The sequence below is a fragment of the Emys orbicularis genome, chromosome 25 (assembly GCF_028017835.1).
Source record: "Emys orbicularis isolate rEmyOrb1 chromosome 25, rEmyOrb1.hap1, whole genome shotgun sequence".
Lineage (NCBI taxonomy): Eukaryota > Metazoa > Chordata > Testudines > Emydidae > Emys > Emys orbicularis.
This window is the reverse complement of record NC_088707.1, coordinates 6,850,190-6,867,316: the sequence shown is the minus strand read 5'-3', so window position 1 is coordinate 6,867,316 and position 17,127 is coordinate 6,850,190. Positions and strand designations below refer to the sequence as shown.

Here is a 17,127-nt window from a genome sequence, read left to right as displayed (position 1 = left end):
GTGCCACTAGCCCTGTGACCATGCAGCCTCCCTTCTCCTCAAGAGCCACACCCCCAAACGGCCCCTCACCCCAGCCACCCTGCTCCTCACACACACAGACCCCCGCTCCCAGCACTGCAGGCCTCCCACCTCAGCCCACCCTCTCCCACAGGCCCATCTTTCCCGCCTCCGGGCCCGGGGGGGGGGGGCTGCCTACTCCCATGCACGCGCGCCGCGTTCTCCTCGCTCACCCTCACCTCAGCGCGTGAGCCTCGGCCTCTGCCGCCACGCTCCCGCTTTACTCGACGCCCTTCCCGCCTCCCTGCACGCTGCGCATGCTCAGTGCGTCCCTCTCCACACCCCCCCCCCCCCCTCTCCCCGAGCGTGGCGTCGTGGCGCTGAGGGACGGCGTCGCGGCAAGGCCCGGATGTATCGGTTTGGGGCAGTATGAGGAGACCACAAGGGGACAGCAACAACCAGCGGTACAGCCTCAGGTGAGGGGAGGGGAGACCGGATGGCGGAGTGGGGCGAGACCCGAGGATCTCCACAGGGAGGTGTTGGTGGCACCACACCCCCTCCGAGAGTCGCATGTAGGGCAGCCCCAAGCAGGGACTCACCAGCTGGCTGGGAGTGAGAGATACACTCCGGACTGCCCCTCTTTCCATACTGGCTGTTCAAATGGCACTGCGACAACGGCAGCCCGCTGCTAAATAGTGAGCCATGATAGCTTAGGGGAACCGAGGGAGAACGGCGCATGTGCCGCAGCGCTGCCAAAATGTGAGCCGCTGAGAGTCGAAACATCGGGGAGGGGCGGACGCATTTGTTGGGAGGAGGGCGCGCATGCGCGCGCAACGCCAGTGGGTGTTGGGAGGGCGCGTGCGCAGCAACGGGAGGCAGCCGCCAGAGTCCGAGATGAGTCAGTGTGCGCGCGCAGCCCCCATTAGGGTGCCGGAGGAGGAACAGTCCGGCTATCACGCACGCGCACCTTGAAGGGAAGAGCCAGGAGCAGCAACATCCTGCTGCTTCGTGCGCTCAGCGCCTGCGCAGAACGTCGCTGCAGGGACCTGCGGAATAATGATCCTCTGCACCTGCGCAGGGAGAATTGGAGAAGGGAGACATGCTGCCCAATAGTGAGCTCCCGCTGCTTGTATTCTCACAGGGGGCTGGCTGCAGAAAGTGGGGTAGGAGTCCTGGGGGAGGGGCTTTATCCTCACCCACTGCACCTGTCTGGGCCAGGGCCCCTTTGACTCGCTACCCTGCTATAGAACAAAGCTGCTTACAGCAATAGGGGTAACTCACTGAAGCCAGGAGGTAAGAGTCCTGGGGAAGGGGGCCAATAGTTAAGCCAGTAAGGATAATGGCGAAGGGGAAACAAGCTGTTGAATCAGCAAGGAGTGACGTGAGGGAGACAGGTAACCACCCACTAAAAATAAAAAATAAGGATTGGGTGGCCAGACCAATAGTTAGGAGGGAAATAGTTCAGTCAACGAATTCGAGTTGGGAGAAGGGGAACAAGGATCGGCATAAGGAAAGTGAGATGACCAGCAGCTAAACAAACAAAGAGAGTGTGTTGTTGGAGATGGGGGGGATGGAAATGACCAGTATTCTCTAAACTAATGAGAATTGTGAGGAAAACAGCTAAACCAGCGGGGAAGATTAGTTTTTATATCAGCTTAGTACTGTATTGTAATCTCTCTTAGCAGAATGTCCCAGGCCTGGGACTGTATTAGTGCATCATCACAGTTGATGAAGAGGCAACAGAATTCCTTTTGCTCATGTTAAATATGTTTATAATGTGAGCTAATTGCTAGATATGTTGGTATTTGTTACTGGAATACCTTGACGTATGCTATTGCAAGTGTAAAATAATTATCTGTATGGCTGTGGTCTGTGAGAAGGAAAGTGTATTTTTGTAAAAGGAAAATGTATGTCATTTGATCGTGTCTTCACATTTCTGTTACCAGAGTGTGTTAGATGTGATGTGGTTTTGTAATGTCAGAACATCATCATGGCTTATGAAAAGGAATGACTTTTTTGTAAACTAATGTTTGCTGGTTTCTATGTGTTGTTGGTCTGAGATGGTTTGCTGTAAGAAGTGTGACGAATTATCATTAGGGCTGCAGATTTGTCACGGCATTATTTTTATCAATTACACTACAGTCATGGTAAATCTAGTACATGTTATGGGTTTAGGAGGAAATGGTGTATAAAGTCACAGTGTGAGGAGGTCAGGTCCTGTCCCTGGGTTGGGAGGTCCTTGGGGTGATGGAGGGGGGAAGAGAGGTGGTTTTCAGAGCGAACTGAACCTGCACTCAGCCCTCAGCAACAGCTCTTGTCCTGCAGGACTGACCCAGCTCTCTGCTCCAGCCCTTTGGCTCCCGCCACATTGTGCAGGCGGGGCGCTCCCCCTATAACATGTTGCCCCCACCCTTCCTGGCCATGGTGCTGCCGGATCACTTGCCCGAAGGTATGGCAGTAAACGTGGTCAGGCCGTGGTCCAGGGTTAATCAAAGACACAAAGAAAAGTTGCCGACAAACAGAAAAATCAAAGTATCTGTGACAAACCTGCAGCCCTAATTATCAATATTCATGGTCAGATGCTTTATGAAAATAAATAGTTTCCTCTGGAAAAGTCAAGTACAATGTATGGGAGACTTGATTCTTTGCTGGTAGACATATACATATACATATACAAAAAAAAATTTTTTTTTTTTTTTTTTACCAGAGTGCTAGGCCTGAAATGGCTTGGTTTGATGATGTCACTTGCATCATTGTGGTTTATGGAATGAAGATATGTGGCTATGTTTGGGGTTTTTTTTTTTATTCACTGGTATATCTAGAGGCCTCAAACTTTGGCAGTATCAATGCATCACTGACAGCCTGTTACTAAATCAGAAATGGTCAGTAATAAAAAACAGGCACATAGTATTAGCCTCAGTAACTACTGTAAAATCTGATGTATGGACTTCAGGAACACTTACTCCTTATTCTGATAAAATTGATATTGAAAAATCAACTTTTATAAACCACATATTTTACTCTTTGGTTGGTATTTCTATTATCAAGGTGGTGGTATACTTTTTAAAGCCATAATAGAAAGTTACAAGATGATTTTGGCACTTTTTTTTTTAATATTACAATTATAGTAAATTTCTAAATTTCTTAGGAACATGCTCGACCATTTTATATGTGGTCAGTATAGTCAGCAGTAGCCCGCTTCTATAGCTGGAGCTTTATGTAGGATGTCATTGTACTTATATAATGGAACTTCATCTTCGAATTGTGGTGGGAACTGTAGTTGGGACACTTTTTTGTTTTGAAACAGTTTCCAGGAGTGGTACCATTGCTGATCCTACATGTTACGGTTGGGCAGTGTCATCAGTGGGAACACTTACAAAAAAGTCCCACTAGTTCAATTGAACAGGTGTTAGAACTGGTCCATGATCTAATGTATATAAGGCTTTGGCCACCAGAGCCTTTTTTTTTTTTTTTTTTTACTACTGTGTCAGTTAGACCTGCTGAAAAGTAAAACCGTTCCAGCTACCAGAACCATCCCTAGATTATTGTTCCATCAGGTCAGCTGAACCAGTGTTAGTACTAGTGGAATTTTTTTTGGGGTGGGGATGGGAATGTACAGTTCTGTAGCATAGCCCAGGCTTTAAATGTACAATGTTAGATTTGTTGTGGGCTGTGTGTCTGTCCTCTATAAATTTTCTAGATCCAAATACAGTATACAATTGGAAGGACTTAGCCGCTTTATTTTTGGTATTCACCCTTCTGTTTAGTATTTGGCTCATGTGACTTGCCATTCCACTGCCTCACACATGTTCTCAACCTGTACACTTCAAAGTATCTGGTTCAGTTCTTCTTGGGTGTTTTATTTCCGTAAAAGTTTGACCCAGAGATGGCAAAAGGTATATTTATTGAACTAATAAGAAGCAGTGTTAATCTTTGCTTGGAAGAGTCATAGAAGGCTCAAAATGGCTAGGTTCAAATTGGTGTGTTTAGAAATGTGTGCTGATGAACATCTGCACAGGTTTCTCTCCTCTCCCCCCCCCCCCCGCCCTCCCCCCCTCCCCCCGCCTTTCGGCTTAGTTCTCTGCACAATTGAAGGGTTACATAAGATCCTGCTGTAATGCTCCAACCTCTGATTACTGCTGCTTGCTATTCAGCATGAAAAGGGAATCAAACAGAAAATTTTTATTTATAATAGAAATGATTTATATACTCAGTTTCTGATGCATTGCTTGCTGCCTCACTACTAATTCAGAATCTTGCAGGATGCTACTGGGTTCTAGCATGAACAATGTACTCAAGAGACTTATTAATGCATCATGTACCCCAAATTCTAAAGATGCATGACAGTGCAGAAGGATAACATAAGATTAAAAATACCCAAGTCTGGGTTTAAAATACGTCTTTGTTTATGAGGCAATTTTAGTCTTCTATTTCAGAAACTTATCTCCAGAGATTTAGCAGAGGTTGTCTCCTCTTCTTGGTTTCACATTCTTACTGCTGGCCCTATACTGAATACTGTTGGGATTGGAGGTGGAAGAAAGAGGGTGTTCTGTAAACTTATCTTTCTGTGCTGGTGATATGACTAATAGTCAAGAAAATACATAGCAGACACTGAATGTGCCATTTACTTTATTTATTTTTATAAATTTCTAGGAGAAAAAAGATGCAGAACCACTGACTGTGTAGCAAATGCCCAGGAAAGACTTGGGAGTTCATTTTTACACTGTGAGTAAATTCTGTTGCTGATTACAGGAGTTGCATAGCTGCATTCTGTGTGGCAGAGCTGGTCTTGCAGCTTTGGGAGTGTTGGATTAATGAAGAAGCTAGCAGCACAGAAGGAATTAAACATTCAAACAATAACCCTTAACTGGACATATTGTTCTAGTTACTACTTTGGAAGAGACTAACAAAATATTGCTAGCTGCAGTGGTGCCTACTGCTGTAGGAGCAAGTACTAGAATTTCTATACTCTTCTGTAGACATTAGTGTTAATACTTCTTAGCCTGTAATGTATATAATCTGTCCATTACACAGTACGGTTATAGTCACTTCAAATCGCATTAGTAATAAACCCAGTGTGTACATTGTTGATGTTGACTATCTTTTTTTTGGTACAGAAAAGGTTGAATTACTTTGACCTGCTGTATTTGACATGGTCCATCTAAATCAATTTCCAGTGCTCTTTTTTACAAAGCTCCAGCTTTCTCTAAGAACAAAAAATCCTTGTATGCAGACATTGGGAGAATGGACTACAGAATAAAAGCAGAATATTTACACTTAAAAATAGCAGGTGAACATGCTCACTAGTTACTACTACAACCATTTTAAATATTTTGGAATCTCATTATTCACTAAATTGCACTTTGTCTGAAATATGGTAGAATCTAAAAAAGACTGAATTCTTGCAACCGTTACACTTTCAGGAGCCTCGTAGCTCAAATGTCATCAGAGGTATAAATCTATTTAAATTATGACATGGACTTTGAAATTATGGTATACTTAAAAAAGACACTGAGTTTGGGTCACTCTGACCCCATCACACATTCTTATCTGTTGGGGTTGGTGCAGCTAAAATTGACAGCTGTACTGCTAGAGGGTCAGAGCTCTCTGAAAATCTACAATAGATGTCTGCTATCAAATCTGAAACAACCCCCCACTGGCGACATCTACACCAGTGGTTTTCAACCTGCGGGCTGCTTGTGGCCCAATCAGCACACAGCTACGGCCCATGTGACATCCTCAGTGCCATACAGGCAGTACAAGGATCGGCAACCTTTGGCACAAGGCCTGTCAGGGAAATCCGCTGGCGGGCTGAGACGGTTTGTTTACCTGCAGCATCCGCAGGTTCGGCTGATCGCAACTCCCGCTGGCCACGGTTCACCGTTAGAACATAAGAATGGCCGTACTGGGTCAGACCAAAGGTTCATCTAGCCCACTATCCTGTCTACCGACAGTGGCCAATGCCAGGTGCCCCAGAGGTAGTGAACCGAACAGGTAATGATCAAGTGACCTCTCTCCTGCCATCCATCTCCACCCTCTGACAAACAGAGACTAGGGACACCATTCCTTACCCATCCTGGCTAATAGCGGATTTAACCTCCATGAATTTATCTAGTTCTCTTTTAAACGCTGTTATAGTCCTAGCCTTCACAACCTCCTCAGGCAAGGAGTTCCACAAGTTGACTGTGCGCTGTGTGAAGAAGAACTTCCTTTTATTTGTTTTAAATCTGCTGCCCATTAATTTCCTAGCACATCCCTTGGCCCACACCACTTCCCACAGCCCCCATTGGCCTGGAGCGGCGAACCGCGGCCAGTGGGAGCTGTGATCGGCTGAACCTGCAGATGCTGCAGGTAAACCATCCCGGCCCGCCAGCGGATTTCCCTGACGGGCCGCATGCCAAATGTTGCCGATCCCTGAGGTAGTATATATATTGTATGGATGCGACCCTCGTAACCCATAGAGAGCTGGATATGCTGCCCACAGTGGTAATTAGGCTGAGAATCACTGATCTACACAAATAAACAGGCTCTTACAGATAAGTGAGGTGGTAAGTGCGACAGGTGAACTGTGATGTAATGGTCTTTAGCACTAGCACTTGTCATTTAAACTTTGAAAAACCATTTTATCTTCCAGCAGAGTCAGAGAGAGATGGAAGAGTTATACCATCTTAGAAACAAAGATATAATAAAAGTTAACTGTAAACCAGTAGATTTTGAGCTGAGGCCCTCCCTCCCTCCTTTGAGTTACAAGTTTTGGTTGCACCCTCTCCAACCCAGCCAAAAATAGAAACATGTAAGGCTGGGTGGCCCACTGAGGTGAGTTGGGGGTGGAGTTGGTGCTCCCTTCCCAAGACCCCCTAGGGGACACGCCCCACAGTTTGGAAACCTCTGCCTAAGTCAAACCCAAGAAGAGAACCACTTGTGGGTTAAATGTTGCTACTCTAGGGTCCTGTCTCTTCGGTTTCAGGATTGCATTACATGACACAATAGTCTTCATGTTTTCACCACCTAAGCTTACATTGTGTAAAGTGTCAGACCTCAAGCAGTAGTGCATAATAATTGAATCAGTATCAGTCAGTCAGGTAAAGGGATTTTTAGAGTCCATTGTGGAGTGTTTACAAAAATCTGAAAACTGTATTGCAGTTTTTAGTTTGTATTTGCCTGCCATTTTTCATACTAGCTATTAAGTGTCTGTCCTTTCATTCTGAAATATCTTCCACTGGGCAGAGAACCTTGTCTACCTTTTCTAAGTATGAGGAGCATAGTCAGTGCAAGTCCAAAGGTTTGATTGGAGTCTTGCTGGTACAGTTACGTAACTGCCTTATAGATATTTGCTCTCCTTCAGGCAAGATTGCAGTGCATTTGTATGCAAATTAAATTTCCAACTCCGAATGAAATGACATCCATTCAATTTATGTACCTTTAGAATTAAGCAAGAAAAATAAAAATTACATTAAAGTTCTAACATGATCTCCTGAATAAAAGCATTTTAAAGTAACCTTAATTTTAGGTTCTTGCATCTGAAGAAGTGAGGTTTTTACCCACGAAAGCTTATGCCCAAATAAATCTGTTAGTCTTTAAGGTGCCACCAGACTCCTTGTTGTTTTTATAGATACAGACTAACACGGCTACCCCCTGATACTTAATTTTAGTGACTGCTCCTTTAAAAGGCAAATGGAACGTTCAGAGTATTTTGAGACCATTTATGATGGACTTGCCCACTATTGTCAAGAGAGCAGAAAAAGCGTTACAAGTCCTACTGAGCTAATGGAGACTTGTCTTTTAACCTATGTTTAACCTGATGTTCACAGTTGTACTATCTAGTCTCCGTGTTGCATGTATGTGGTTAGCAGACATCTGGTGTCTCTAGTTCTGTGTAACGTGCAACATCGCTATATAACATTGGGACTCAGTGGGGTGTGAAAGAGAAGTAGGAAGATGACATTAGGCTGACCAGATAGCAAGTGTGAAAAATCGGGACGGGGTGGGGGGTAATAGCAGCCTATATAAGAGAGCCCCAAATATCGGGACTGTCCCTATAAAATTGGGACATCTGGTCACCTTAGATGACATAGAAAAGTAAAAGGGAAAATTAATTCTGGTTTCTGTTTGAGAATGATGGAGAAATGGACTTTGAAGACTTAAAAAAAGGCAAGCTGGATTGATATGGGATAGTCTTTTGAGGCTAGACGTAAGAAAAAAAGAGGAAAGCTTAAGTGTCACCCTTTTCCCCCTTCCCCACCCAAAAAGAATCTGACTAAAAGAATATCACAATGATCTCCATGCTGTCCTTTTTGCTTTAGAAAGGTGAACTGAATTGTTTGTGGAGGCAACAATTTAAATATATTTTAAAATAAAAATAGCTGGAAAATCAGTTCCCCATAATTTAAATCTTGGCAGGTAAGTAAAGTCCCTTACGGTTTTCTTTCCCTTCTGCAAGTGATAATATCATTAATGTCAAATGCAGTATACAGAATGCAGCACCAAACTCTGCTTTAAGTGTTAATGATATAAACAGATGCAGGAGAAATACAATAGTTTCCCTTGTGCAGTCTTTTGTGAAACTATCTAAAAACGCATTAAAGTAATACACACAGAGCCTGTACTTCCTGAAGTCAGATCTTACCTTTGTCAAGCCAGTTGGACACAAAGTTGCATGATTAGTATCTGCAAACTTGGATCTATGTGAATGCCACGATTTCGTGTCAGTTGCAGGGTTCTTAATTCAGTTCTGAAATGTGATTATACATATAAACGTGTGGACTGGGCATTATACCCTAAGGTCTGGCTAGAAAAATTCAGCTTTTTTTTTTTTAGCAAACATGGGCATACTTAAGATTCGTTGTGTAAGAAAGCAAGACTACTGATTTGAAGTAAATTCAGGAGGTTTTGAAGTGGAAAGCACTGGCCAATTTGATTTTTTTCTATCTTTGTGTCTGATAAGGTCACATTTAAAAAAAGTACATGCAACTTGGGAGGGTGCGCCACCCCCGCCGTTAGAGAGTAACGCTTATGTCCTGTAAAGCAGAAGGGCCAACAAAGTGCTAGATGATAGCAAATTGCAGAATTCTGACAAGCATAATTTTCAGTCCCTGAAAAGCTCTGAATGCTTTTGATTAACATGACATTGTGTGTGTGGGGGGGGTGGGGGGGGGGGCGCGGAGGTTCAATGGCAGGAGCTTGTTGGGCATCTTGAAGGCTGATGTGTGGCTGAAGGTGGTGATCTTGCAAGAGTAGAAGGTTTTGGAACAATATACTGGAACCAGAGGAAGAGGCTGCTGCTACCAGTATGTTTCCAGGTTAAGAAGCCTCCTACCACCTTGGGGAATATTGTGGTAGAAATATGCTCTGTGGGAAATGAGTATCCTGGGCAATTTATGGACTTATACTTTTATTAACAAGTTTTTTGTTATAAGCTTATATGTGACATCTCAATGGCAACATCAAGTAATGAATGTGTGTACTCTGTTAAAAAGATTCAAGTGGATGAGAGTAGAAGAAAAGGCAAATACCTGGTAAAAACAAAATAGTGAGTTAGCCACTGAAATTCTTTAATGTTAGTGTTGAAACTTTTTTTAATTTTGCACCATTCTTTAGGTTTTGATTTCTTTTTACTTATTTATTTGTGAGAGTAATGATTATGGTTTTTACTTCCTGCTACGGTTTAGCCCAACAAAGCAAATATCTAAGTTAAGATTTCATCCTTCACTTTGCCTCCTTGTTCTTAGGTATAGAAGAGAAGCTCACAAGATTAGTGATGATACATACCAGAGTGAAATTTACCTTTTCACCATTAAGAGCCTGAATTATTAAAAACATTATGTGCTGGTCAGAACTTCCTCCATTCTGGTTTATACCTAGAATGCCTGAATGTTACATTAATAATGTTCTTTGTATGTTTTCACTGGCTTTGGGCATTGCAGTTTTGCTATGTGTTCGCTCTTATTGGTGGTTAAAGGCTTTTGTGTTTTATTGGGTGGGGGGGAGGAGTTCTTGTGCCTTGGATCCCAAATATGATTTCTACTTCTTTCTGATTGATCTCAATTAAGGGTATATGTCACTTCCCCAAGACAAGGATTCAGTATTTTAATTCAGGTTTACTGGAATTCTTCTGGAAACCTGATGTCTCATTCACTGTTAATTTTAGTAGAATGTTTCTCCAGTTTTTTAATCTCATTCTTTTTCACTTTATAATAGCGCTACTATTTGATAATATTAACTTCCTTCTCCTTACTATATAAAACGAGACTGTTGATTCTCCATTTCTAGCTGAAGGAGCAATTGACCCTATGATTTTCCTGGCCTTGGTTGTCCTGTGTTGTAGCACAAAATGCTTCTAAGAGATGCATTGGACATGGGTTACTTAAAAATATTGTGGAAGCAGAGAAAGAACTGACAGGAAGGAACTGCAATGCATGACAGTTTGTTAGCAAGCGTCAAGCTAACTGTAATCCTAATAACGCATGATTTGTAGAAGCGAGGATTGTGTGAGGCGAGTGGGAAAGAACTGTGTGAGAAGTTGTTGCACTATTGGCCCCATCCCACAGGGATCCGGTCAAGTCTCTCTTCTTTCTAGAAGAAATAACCCAAGCCCTCTGTTGTGCTAATCTAATGGCAGCCCCCTTTGAACAATTTGGGTATGTAGAGGTGATCTGGAAACTGGATAAAGGTAATGAAAATTTAACAGTCCCTAATGTAGTGTTAATCACAGTCCACCGATATCCTAATACATCTCTCTTTGGTGTAGTACTATACCACATCTGTTGGTTGAACACCTTTATGTACTTCCGGGAGGCATTAATATTAATGGCATAAGAGGGGGTATATTGCAATAAGGTACAGGTCACATTATCAGTCACTGGAATAATTTCTATGCAGGTAAAATTTCCAGTGGCAGAACAAACTCTTTGGGTATTTGTTTGATTATTCACTAATTGGGTGACCAAATAACAATAAGGGCCTCTCTCATTTAACACAGTACAAATTCCAGGAACAGCCATCATATCTACTTCACTATAGAACCCATCAATTGCAATTATTAATTCTTGGGGTTCGCTGGTAGTGATATAATGTATTGCTATCTCTACTGATCCATTTGTTTTCCATTCAATTGTTCGCTCATACACATTATCCTGAACTCTAAAGAATAATTTCTCTGAACAAAATTTCAGTAAATCACTAAGATGTGAAAGCCTTGGCCAATGGGGTTTCATTGGAATATACAATATGAACACATTCTTTATTGGACTAATACATAATCAAATGCTGTAATGCTTTGGGCAAGTATGAGTCATTCCTGTGCTAGGTTTCAGAGTGGTAGCCGTGTTGGTCTGTATCAGAAAAAACAACGAGGAGTCCTTGTAGCACTTAGAAACTAACAAATTTATTTCGGCATAAGCGTTCATGGGCTAAAACCCACTTCATCAGATGCATGGAGTGAAAAATACAGTAAGCAGTATATATATATTACAGCACATGAAAAGATGGGCGTTGCCTTACCAAGTGGGGGGTCAGTGCTAACAAGGCCAATTCAGTTAAGGTGGAAGTGGCCCATTCCCAGCAATTGACAAGAAGGTGTGAGTATCAACAGAGGGAAAATTACTTTTTGTCGTGACCCATCCACTCCCAGTCTTTATTCAGACCTAATTTGATGGTGTCCAGTTTGCAAATTAATTCCAGTTTTGCAGTTTCTCGTTGAAGTCTGTTTTTGAAGTTTTTTTGTTGAAGAATTGCCACCTTTAAGTCTGTTATTGAGTGTCCAGGGAGATTGAAGTGCTCTCCTACTGGTTTTTGAATGTTACAATTCTTGATGTCTGATTTGTCCATCCATTCTTTTGCATGGAGACTGTCCAGTTTGGCCAGTGTACATGGCAGAGGGGCATTGCTGGCACATGATGGCATATATCACATTGGTAGAGATGCAGGTGAACAAGCCCCTGATGGTGTGGCTGATGTGGTTAGGTCCTGTGATGGTGTCCCTTGAATAGATACGTGGACAGAGTTGGCAATGGGGTTTGTTGCAGGGATTGGTTCCTGGGTTAGTGTTTTTGTTGTGTGGATCTACAACCTATCCTGAAGGACGATCCCTCACTCTCACAGACCTTGGGAGACAGATCAGTCCTCGCTTACAGACAGCCCCCCCACCTGAAACAAATACACACCACACAACAAGAACACACAGCAGCTCTGGTCCTTCCTCTTTAAGGAAAAGTGGTGCCTTCTGTTCTGTTTCCCTGCTCCTTTCTGTCCCTTCTACAAAAGAGGAGCAGTTCCTGCAACCCTGATTTCTGCCTCTCTTCTGAAAAACAGCAAGTGGCTCAGGTGCCATTCTGCTCTTTTCTTCCTCCCATCTATCAAGGGTGTTGATGGCTTCCCTTGTCCAACTCTTCCCACTCACCTGGGTTTTTCAAACTCTTGGTTAGCTAGGATTTACCCAATCCTCAATCTAGTTATTGAAAAGCACTCAAACAATATAATCCAGATCCCCACATCACTACTTTAAAATGGATATTCATTTTATTTTGAACAAATGTGATGAAGAAACCACAATTTTTTTTTTTGGTTCCATGACTGATCACACTTCCTAGTTCCAGACTTAAAAGCTGTGATAAAATTGGTTTTGTGGACTGTTCTATTTTTCTACCACTTCATGCAGTTATCTTGTTTGGTGCTTGTTTGAGAGAAGACTTGAGCTCCTGCAGATTGTTTTGCAGACACTTGCAAGGATATTTCTCTAGTTTGTACTCTAATAATATTGGTTTTGGCAGATGTTGATCAACTCTGCCTGAAGCTTGCTTAAATAGAAGATGTATTGGAAACTAATAGAAGGAAATCAGCAGCAATACATCAGTTTACTAGTTAGTCTTTTTCTAAATATTATAGAGACTTATTCTGCCTAACATCAGTAGGCTTCTGAAAACTCCTTTGTTAGTAGAGTTCAGTAGATCCCGAAGTTATGATGTTGTGAAACAAGTGGCTTTAAAATTACCCCTGTCTCTTTGCAAAATTATTGTCCAGAGAAAAAGTTTATAACTGAATTATTAACTTCTAAAAGAGGCTGCCATTGGAAACATTGATGTAGTCACAAGATCTGACACTTTTGTGTTCATATCCCACCTGGGTAAAGGTGGGACAGACTCTTTTTTCTGTACTACATATAAGACTTAACACACAATTTTAGGGGAGTGGTAGAACAGTGCCGTAGCAGAAGGTAAACATCAAATACTCTTAATATGCAGCTTTAGTCTGTCTCAATTGTATCTGAGCACCTCTCAAGCATTTAAAAAGAGAAATATTCTATCTTCCTATTCTGTGGGGAAAATAGTTCAGTTAATTTATATGACTTTCTATTTTGTGTGTGGGAAAAATTCAAAGGAAAGCCACGTCAAAGAGATTAGTTTTAAGTTTAGTTCTAAAAAGGGTCAGGTTCATGGTCATTCTTCTGCTGGAGTAAGTTCATGTAGCCCTGTAAATTCTGTCTCCAATGCTCACTCGCAAGCCTCCACTCCATTGTTGTGAAATGTAGCTGTTGGGAGAAGTGATTTCTTGGGTAACAGAAGCCAATCCCAGGGAGGGCTTTGAATGTTGGGACAGAGACCTTGAACTGGACTCTTAAGTGGAAGCCCATGCAAAGGGCAGAGCTGTGGGGTGATATGTTAACAGTGAGCTGTGTTCTCATTTTGGACCATTGGATTTTTTTGTAGTGTTTTGCTTCATTCCTAGATATCATTTTTAGTACTGTATTCCGAAGATCTTGAATGCCTGCTGCATCATCGCCAGGTCTGTGTGTGATTAGAAGGGATGCACTTGTCTAGCCCTTTGCAACCAGTAGCATAAAGGAAACCAGAAAAAGCCCAAGGCTGTGACTCAATTTAACAACTTGAGAACAAAAGCCCTTGCTGGCAGGATTGTTATAAGGAGGCAGGTTCCTTCTTTCTACCATCGATCTTCTCAGTCTTGCCTTAGTTTAGCTTTAGTCATCTGCTGTTCACCCGGTTGTGATTTTTAGTTAAACACTGAGAAAGCAAAGCTGTGGTGCTGTTTTGTTTGATGTAAAGGAGATATGGAATTTTGGTCTTGTCTGCATATTGCTGGCACTGCAGCCTATGATGCCTCACCAGTTCTAATGAATTCATGTGAATTTTGACAATTGAGCCTTTTGGGACTCTACAGATGTGCTTTGAAGGAAGAGAAGCAGTTAATAGAAAAGCTTGAAAACTTTTTTAAAAAGGTATTTTGACATTCTTAAACTAAGTTTTTAAAGGTAGAAAGTTAGCAAATTAAAACATAATGGGCTGCCAGTCTTTAGGGCTTTCCAAGGAAACCCACATGTTTGGGTTTTGTCTTGATAATATTCTGGTAAATTGATCCTCTTTCCCTTCCTATGCTCTCTCAATTAAAAAAAAATTCTGTGTGTCCAGACTAGGTGGTGGCAAGAATTTAATGCAATGTATTTAACCAAATTACATGTGCTTGTTGCAGATTTTATTTTATGCATCTTAAAGTCACGCAGATTCCAAACTCTCCTATTACCTCAGTAACTCAACTGGCTAGTTAATAGAGGAGGGAAGCTTCTATTGCACACTATGCCAGGGACTATTCTAGAAATGAGTTGGCATGACGTTATTTTAAATAAATTAAAATAACAACATGGTGTCTATCCAGTGCTCTTAAAACACCATTAACAATACAGAATAGCATGTCTGGGTAGTTGTGATTTAAGGGCGCACGTTCAACTTAATCACATCTCTGTCTGAATATTTTTGACCTGGATAACAGTGACTGAAAGAAACTAGCACAAAAACAAACAAATTGTGTAGTTTGTTCACTCTTCCTCCTGTATACTCAGTTTCTCCCTTGATGAAAAATCCTGATGTTTGTAGGGTCATTAAGTGTGTAAAGAGGAATATCATTAGCAAATGGTTCTGATTCGCTTATACACTCAGAGAGACTATTGGACTGAGACTGGCAACCAGTTCACTGGAACCTAGAGTGACATGCAGAGGTTTTTGGGCTCTGAGAGAGCATTCATATTTTGATTTTTTTTTTTTAATGCAAATAATCAACTGAGTTTTCCAAAGGACACTTCTCTCCTTACTGTGATGATATCACTTTTCTAATCTCTTTTCCTGCCTATGAACATCACTATTGCCAGCCTCCAAAGATTAAAAATTGTGAGATTGACCACAAAATTATGTGTTGTCTTTTGATTTTTTTTTTAACTCCCTCTGCCTATCCTGTGTGTGTGTAACAATTAGTGTTGCCTTCTCTTCCAAATTTATTGGGTAGGTGATTTTTGACTCTCACTGCAGGAGCTTTCACCCCCTCATCCACCTGTCCTTTGCCTAGAATTAATTTTGCCCCCCACCAGCCTCCAAATAAGTTCTGTACCCCCTCCCCCCCTTTCAGTTCAGCCTCCCAGCCTCACTGCAGCTCCTCCTGAGGTTTTTCACACACATCTCAACCCCCAGGCCTGAAGGGTGCTGTAGCAGGGTCCCCTCTCCCCTTCCAGGTTGGGAGGGCAGCAGTTCCAGGGGCTCTTCACCTCCTTCTGCCTCTTCGCATGCTTGGTGTTGCAGGGAGAGAGCGAGGAGGAGCAGAGGAGCCCTGTTCATTGCTTACAGGAGGGTCGGGGAGGGAGTAGATGCACCTTAAACAACTATTTCTCCTGCTGACTCCTCTCCTGGTAGAGAATGGCTTCAGGTTGCTGTGGGGATGGGGAGAGGGAGAAAAGGAGAGTTCTTCCTACATCAGTCCTGATTGGTGGCTCTGTTCCAGCGGGTGAGAAGTTGGGGAAGGCAGCCAATCAGAGGATGTTTTTCCCCTTCCCAGGCTGGGCTCAGATTCATGTTAGGGCCAGAGTTGCTCACGTAGTAATGAAATGGACTCTAGCTCTAGCCAGAATCCCAACACTGGTGGGAAAAAATCCCGAGAGTTGCCAGTACTGGAACACATTGGATGCAAACTCTGTATCTCCACCACATGCGTCTGATGAAGTGGGTATTCACCCACGAAAGCTTATGCTCCAGTACTTCTGTTAGTCTATAAGGTGCCACAGGACTCTTTGTCGCTTTTTACAGATCCAGACTAACACGGCTACCCCTGTGATACTTGAAACTCTGTATCTGATTGCCATTTTGATTCCCAATAATTCTTCCTTGGTACTTAGTTAAGAGGAAGAGGTCTGTAAGGTCTTCAGTGTTTGATCGTTACAGAATGCAAAGGAGGCTGAAGTGCAAATAAATAAATAAATAAACTGAACTATCTAGCTCCTGTTTGGCATAAATGGATCCCTCACTCTACCTTAGAAAAGGAGAACCCTAGCTGACATGGAATGAGTTAAATTTCTGCACATCCCCATACCCTTATTTCTCCATAATTGGCATGTTTACTTCATAGAATTTTGCACATTACTGTATTTCAGTTTTCCAGAAGGAAAAGTCTCTGGTTGTTAAAGGATGTTTTCACCTTTCTGAGCTTTATATTAGAAGGAATAATCTGTCTAATGTGGCAAGTGCTTTAAGGTGAAAAACTATCCATTTTATTAATACAAAATGCTTGCTTCCCACAATTTCCCTGCATACCACCATGTTACAAATGTTTACATGTCATGCACTCTAAAAATTACACAGCAAGAGGCTTACTACAAACTATTTCTTCAAATCTGCCTTTTCTTTGCAGCATGATTAGCTTTCCTATCTGGTAGGAGAGGTTGTAATAATAATCTGCAGCAGCAGTATCACTTGAACAGTCATTAGCAAAGACCATGTGAAAGCTTTGCTGCTTAATCCATGGTTGCTTTCTTCTGTGTGCACTCCAAGTGGGGAAAAGCTGACATTATTTCAGCAATGTTGTTTAAGAGGTGCATTTAATTCTGCAAGTTCCTTCTCTCATTAGATAATCTTGCATCCCACTTTGAGTCTATTACTTGGCTTCTTGTCTTTTTTTTTTTTTTTAACAGCACCAAGTTCAAGCTCTTCATCCTCATTTTCAAGTCTGTGTATAATCTTGCTCACAATTATGTGTCTTTTCATTTGCTCCTACTTCTTCCAATCCTCTTGCCCTGTTGCTCCTGTTTTTTCCCATTCCTCCCTCTTCACATTGTCATTCTTGAAACATCCTTCCTCTTCC

The 17,127-nt window shown here is 42.2% G+C and overlaps 1 protein-coding gene across 1 annotated transcript in view; it reads left to right on the top strand.

Moving 5' to 3' along the window:
- Window positions 1-351: 351 nt before the first annotated feature.
- SPOP (speckle type BTB/POZ protein) overlaps window positions 352-17,127 on the top strand; it is a 59,969-nt gene continuing 43,193 nt past the window's right edge. The window contains exons 1-2 of the mRNA XM_065422588.1: window positions 352-473; window positions 4,651-4,722. The gene's annotated coding sequence lies outside the window, so the exon portion shown is untranslated. The remainder of the gene's footprint in view (window positions 474-4,650; window positions 4,723-17,127) is intronic.